We start from the raw sequence: 6,902 nt of genomic DNA, 5'->3' as shown, positions 1-6,902 counted from the left end.
CAAGACTCATATCACAGGGTGAATTCTGTCTCAAAGCTGCTTCTATAGGAAAAGTGGTCCCTGGCTGAGACTACAGTCATGAGTTTAAATTCCTGGATAGTCCCAGGCTGCAACTTCACTGTTCCCCTTATAACTGTTGCCACTTGGTCACAGCATGGATTGATGTGGTGTAAAGAAGCACTGCCTTTACACTACAAGCTTTTCCCAACCCCTTTTACTATTTGTAGATGATCCTTGCCTGACTTATCTGTTACACTGGTGATTATAAAATGTACATTTTACAATACTGTCATCCTTCCTACTGTTATTTTGTGGTATTCCCTATTGCAGTCAGGGCTTGCAAGGAAAATACTGTATGACGCATAATATATAGAATTAGTTTATAATAGTTACACAAATAGTCAAATACAGAAAAGCACAGGAAAACTGTCCACACATTAAATGATTCAAAGAATCCAGTAGAGGGCCTGGATCCCATGGCAATGTCCTGAATGAATCCAGCTGGAGCCCATGACAATGTGTCATGCAAGTCTGTTTCGCAGATCTGCACCACTGGGAAGGCCCAAAGGTCAGTGGTGGAAGCTAGAAAGTCTGCCAGTGGGACGAAAGATCTATGCTAATAGGTGAGGATTATGCACTGGAGCCAAGAAGTGACCCTCAAAGTAAAAACCAGAGCTCCCCCTAGAAGTACTACATCCATCCTTAGGAATAGTGAGGTCCTCAGGTCCTCAGTTCCTCTGATGAGAACAGCCGAGTTCATATCAGAAAGTCAGCACAACACACCACCAATTCTTCTTCCTCTTCTTCTTCTTCTCCTCCTCCTCCCCCTGCCCCTCCCCCTCCTCCTCCCCCTCCTCCTCCTCCTCCTCCTCCTCCTCCTTCCATTTTTCTTTTTTATGGTACCGGGGATTGAACTCATGACCACACACTTGCAAGGCAGGTGCTTATGTTGCTGAGCTTAATCCCCAGCCCCCATGACACACTTCGACAAGAGACTGAAGTGCACACCATCTTTTCCTCTGGAGCCAGGAAGTGATATTCAAAGTAAGGACCAGAGCTCCCGCAAAGTGAGCTGCAGCCATTCATAGCAACAACAAGGTCCCGAGCTCCTCTGACGATGAGGGCAGACAAGTTTATATCAAGAAAGAAGCTCTAGAAGCTCCTCTGAGACAACCTATGGCAACAGGAGAAACAACAACACCACTTCTTCCTCTCCAGTTCTTTTTATCTTGTTGCTAATGTTCCTCAGGTGGGCCATCCACACCCAGCATCACACTGATTTAGTCCAGCCAGGTGTCACAAGTTGACCACCAGATGTTAATTCACCATATCCCCTGTATAGCAGGAATTTGAATTGAAAAGGTAATTTTTAAGTGTACATTATAAAGTATTAATAAGTCATTAATTTTGCTCCTATATTATGTTTTATAAATAACAGAAGATTGAGTGTAAGTGTGTACAGCTCTGGGATCCTCATTCTTTGTAATAAAGAACACACTAGATAATGTTTATTCACCTCCATCCTATTTGCATCAATACTGGCTCTACTTGTGTCCTTACAGTACTAACTAAATTAATCTCTTAAAGTTCTTGTTACAATAGCTTTGAAGTAAAGTGGGCAGTTGCATATTTTTCAGTGTGCAAAGAACTCTGGACCAGGAATTTAAGAATTATAGATGCTGCTAAGTAGATTGCAATCCTTAATTTCCAGCCCTAAAAAAATGAAGATGCTCATTTTTTTAAACTTTTAAAAATTTTATTTAAAGAAAGACTAAACAAAACAGATAATAGGTAGAAATAGTACATATGTTTAGAGAAAAAATACAAAAATGGAACATGTAAAGTGGGAATTCAAACAGAGAGACTGCAAAAAGTTCTGTTCAACTGTCCAACAAAAACTCTGTAACATGGTTGTCAATCCTATACACTTAAACATACATGCAGTTATCCATATCTTCATTTATGTTTAGATTAAACAAACTAAAGCAGGTTAAAATCATTCTGAAAAAAGAATAATAGTATTGCTGGATTTCACATCATGACACTCCATGATCTGCACTGGATACTGTAGTGTCTTCTTTTTGAAACTGAATTTAAAGAAAGACTAAACAAAACAGAAAACGGGTAGAAATAATACATAATTTGAAAGAAAAAAATAAGCAGTAAGAAATCACTAGTTAATGATTACAGATTGTCTTCTTACAAATAGTTATTCAAGATACTAAAGTGGAGCATATAAAATGGGGATTCAAACTGTGAGATTGCAATTAGTTCTGCTCAACTATCCAACAAAAACTTAGAAATATGGTTATCAATCCTATACACTTAAACATACATGCAGTTACCCATATCTTAAATTATGTTGACATTGAATAAACCCAAGCAGGCTAATATCACTTTGAACAAAGAACTATTGCCGGATTTCACATTACGACACTCTAGGATCAGCACTGGGTATTTTAGTGTCTCTTTTTCTTCAAAGTATCTGTTCATTTCATCAGTTGTCATAAGATCAGTTCTCATAAACTGTTTATAGATTCTACACATGCATGAGTCTTAACATGTATTTTTTTTTAATTTTGAAAGTAATAAAAATGCAACAGCACAAGATAGAACAAAGCCAATTGAGGCAATGCAGTGAAATCGGTACAGGATTTTACAGTAGGATACTGGTATAGTAGTAATAAGTACTATGGTATATCTCTTTAACTTAACAATAGGTGTCCAGTCAATTATGTATGTAAAATCAAACCAAAAATAGAACATTATGAAACCAATTGAGAATACTGAATAGAGCAAGAGAAACATAACAAAACAGTGAAAATAACCTATTAAAACAGAAGACAGAAGGACCCCCCCCCCCATATTTGCTATACTGCATATGGTCATCCTCCCAAGAGATGTTGAAACATCTATCCCCAGTAGCTAAGGGAGGAGGGGGCAGGCGGGAGAAGGTTGCTTGATTTTCAGCCCACGTGGCAGTAGGCTCACAGGTAATAGTTCTCCTCCAGGCCCAAGCTGCAGGTGCTTAGCAAGAGGGCGGGTGAATAAGCTGCCTGAGTCCCTCCATGGCTGCATCTCCTGAGCTCTCTTCTCCTCCTGGCCTGTGTTGCAGACACCAAGAGGGTGGGTGAATAAGGTGCCTGAGTCCCTCCATGGCCGGGTCTCTGGAGCTCTGTTCCTTTTTTTAAACTTTTATTCCTAAAATTGGTTGACTGTTGAATTGTGTTCTTATGACCTGCCCTGAATGTTTTTGATAGATTTTAGATGAGCTTTATATTAGCTGCTTTATTAATCCTGGGGCAAAATAGTTGACATTCATAACTTAAAGGAAGAGAGATTTAATTTGGCTTATGGTTTGGGGGAATTCAATCATAGTTGGCCAGCTCCAAGGCAGAAAAGGCCTGGTGGAAGGGTGTGCTGGAGGAAAGCTGCTGACTTCATGGCAGCCAGGAAGCAGAGAGGGAGGAGGGAGGAGCCATGAATAAGAACACATCCCGGTAAGTCATGTGTCTAGGATCCTGCCTCGGTAACCATGTTCTGTTTTTGAGCACAACTCTTAAATCCAAAAAAACAAACAAACAAACAAAAAAAACTTTTGAATAAAGACGTAACTATGTTAGGATATTAAAGAACATCTTTTATGTTCCCATGCAGTCAGAAATTTTGCCTTAAAAGGACAGGCATTACTGTAGGAACACAATCTGACGTTTTCATTGTGATTATCATTACCACCGACATCAATATAATCGCTAAGAATCAGTGCATTTTATATGCTAAACATGATGGCAGAGCTATTGCAAATTTTCTTGTGTAATTATAAAATAAGAGTTACTAACATCACTTAAATTTCGTGAAAGATAAAAATTAAAATTTGTATTTGTCCAAGCATGCAAATTAGAAAATGATAGAATCTGGTTCTCAAAATCAATTTAGTCTGATTGCAAAGTATGTTCTTTCTGCATATTCTGTACCTACTCTTTTATGGATAATAAATGAGAAAAATTATTGGTCTTTATGAGGGACATCCTCAAGTGTAACAGGAGAATATTATGTGAATAGCTTTCTCTATATCCTTATACTTTCACAGTGTATATTTGAATCCCTCCTTAAAATTTTACCTCCCTTCAAGGCAATAGTCCTAAGATAATGAGTGTTGCCAAAATTGGGATTTCAAACTTTACATCTTTCCTCTGACTGCTTCTTTGCTTTAAACCTTCTTATTATGAACCACTGTTGCTCTGTTCTTCATTTTTATGTTTCTAAATTGAATATTCCAGTCTCAGTACATTTCAGATTTTTTTTTTTTTTTTTTTGGTACTGGGAACTGAACTGTTCCTCATGCTGGCCAGGCAGGTACTGTATCATTCAGCTGTATCTCCACCTCCCATCTTAGAAATATTGACCCATAGGAATAGGCACATAAATTGTCTAAGATGTGTTCTGGCATCCCAAATTAAAAGGAAATATTTGAGCAAGAGATATTTGCTAATTTTTCCTGCCAAACTTTGGACTTTGGAATCCTTAATTTTTATTCTGAGTTTTGTTTCTTTACCAAATCATGGAATCTCTTCTTTCTTTATAGTACCACTTAAAGGAAAAAGAAAACAAAACACCAGAAAATTCTCCCATATTTGTCAAAGGATCATAAGCTCTTTTTCATCCATGCTTTTCTACTTCAATCTATGCTTTGAGGTAATTTACCTGGATTTTGGGAGTGGGTAGAAGAATTTGAGTATGTTCCACTACTTGTATATTTATTAATGTACTTCCATATATTTACCTATAAACTTGAGTTGTACATTTAAAAATTAAATCTAATATTTTCCACTGTGTGAGGTAGGAAATTTGATACGTGAATACTTATGGTGACAATCATTTTAACATGTTGGCATAAGGAAAATGTGAAAAAAAGAAGCTGAATGTAGGAATCATTAGTCACATTAAGTGACTGTGAGCCTGTTCTCTTTTGCATTTGGTATTTTACATCATGTTGATGAGAATCATAATAGTAGTAACAAAATTGAATTTTGGCCTCTGTATTCATGTATGTGTATCATAGGCTGGCCTTAAATTCTTGATGCTCCTTCTACCTCAGCCTCATGAAGCATGCACCATCACATCTTACGTGAGCAAACATACAATGTATACATTTTACTTGTCTTAAAATTTTCCTGTTAGCTCCATAAGGCTGACTTAACTGTCTGCTCATAATAGAAGTAACAATAGGTTTAATGTACACAAGCCTTGAGCATCCAATACCAGCATTTATTTGGCAAAGTTTATGGAAGGGGCGTGGTGGAAGGAGGCTGTGTGTTAGATAAGATGCCTTCCCTTCATGCAAGGACAAAGCAGGGGTAGTTTCTCAGGAAGGCAGTAAGCTGAAAGACTATCCATTTTGTGCCTTTTTCCATTCTAGCTGCATCATATTTTGGTACTAAAATGATAGGACTAGAAGTAAAACAGCTAATCTAGGAAGATCATTCTCTATTCATCACATACGTAAGTTTTATAACTCATAACTTCAGTATTACTCTCATACATACTGTATGTGGCTTGTGCTACCTTGATTTTATAGATGGTCAGGCAATAGAATATATACAAAATTTACATAATGTTTAAATTTACAATTTCTAGACACATATTTTATCATCTAAGTAGAGGGCAAATATTAGAGTAAGATGCTTAAAATGATTTTATTGTATTTTTAGATCCAGTGATGGCAAATTGCATTTACCTAGTTAATTAATGTGTTTTCTTATATCAATTTAAGATCTTGGGACACAGTTTAAATTATGTTTTTTCCATGTAATCAAGATTACAGTATGAATTACTTGATTTCAGTGTGGAAAAAAAGAGAAGGACAAAATGAGAATGAAATTCAATTTATGGCCCTTCACGTAGATGGCCTATGAAAATAATTCAGGGGTGGGATAGTTTCCTTCTTCAATTTTCTTACCACATTATATCTAAAAATTTTCTGTATTATGAAGAGGAACTTGCAAATTTCTACCTAAGCTAAGCCCAATATAAAGCAAGAGAGGACTGATACTCATTATGGAACATCTAACCCCCCACACACACTTTAACCAATTTAGAAATTAGAGTAATGGAAGCTTGAAATTTACTCATTTTTCTATATCTAAGCATCAGTTATTTTCTTCTCACCTGCTGCTTTCCAGACAACTGCTACCCTTGTATATTTTTATATTTTCCACAATTCCTTTATCAGCGAGGCAGCCAACCAGTTAGCTATTTTTCTGACTTCCTTTTTTCTTCCCTTTTCTGTTATTTTTCATCTTGAGGAGATAAGCCTTTTGGAGAGGAAAACCTCTAACCTTAAACTGGCCAAATGGCCCACAGATGGGTACTCCTGTCAATTATTTTCTTAATGGAACCAATGCAGTTTTTATGTGTCTTCTGAAAGCTACATGCTCAATTCCTTATCCCACATCCAGAGAGAAAGCAATGTATTTCCTGCTTCGGACCTAGACCAGAGGTAGCCTTTCTTCTTTTTTTTTTTTTTTTGACTGATCATAATTTATATTAGCAAGATGTAAGCAAATGGGCAGAAAGGAGATACATTGAGATTTAATGAGAGTTTATCATCCCACATGGCTTTCAAGTTCTGTGTAGGCAGCAATGAAATAAAGTCTTCAGAACTCATACACAACCCAGCAAACAACCTTTCTAGTAAATGTTCCCTATTATGATCAGCCATAGCCGAGTTCCACATGACCACGTACATATTCTCATAGGCAGCTGTTTGGAAATCACAACAGGGGTTTGTGGCAGATTTTGAGTGAAGGATAGAAGCACTGATGGGGAATTCCAATTGCTAGGAAAATTTGCCTGTATGTGTCCCCAAATCAGAGAGGCCACTAACAAGTTGCAGGATGAAT

Source organism: Cavia porcellus, unplaced genomic scaffold (assembly GCF_034190915.1).
Source record: "Cavia porcellus strain 051 isolate PalLab524CR breed Dunkin Hartley unplaced genomic scaffold, mCavPor4.1 scaffold_2, whole genome shotgun sequence".
In the NCBI taxonomy this organism is placed as follows: domain Eukaryota; kingdom Metazoa; phylum Chordata; class Mammalia; order Rodentia; family Caviidae; genus Cavia; species Cavia porcellus.
Note: the sequence above shows the minus strand (reverse complement) of the source record.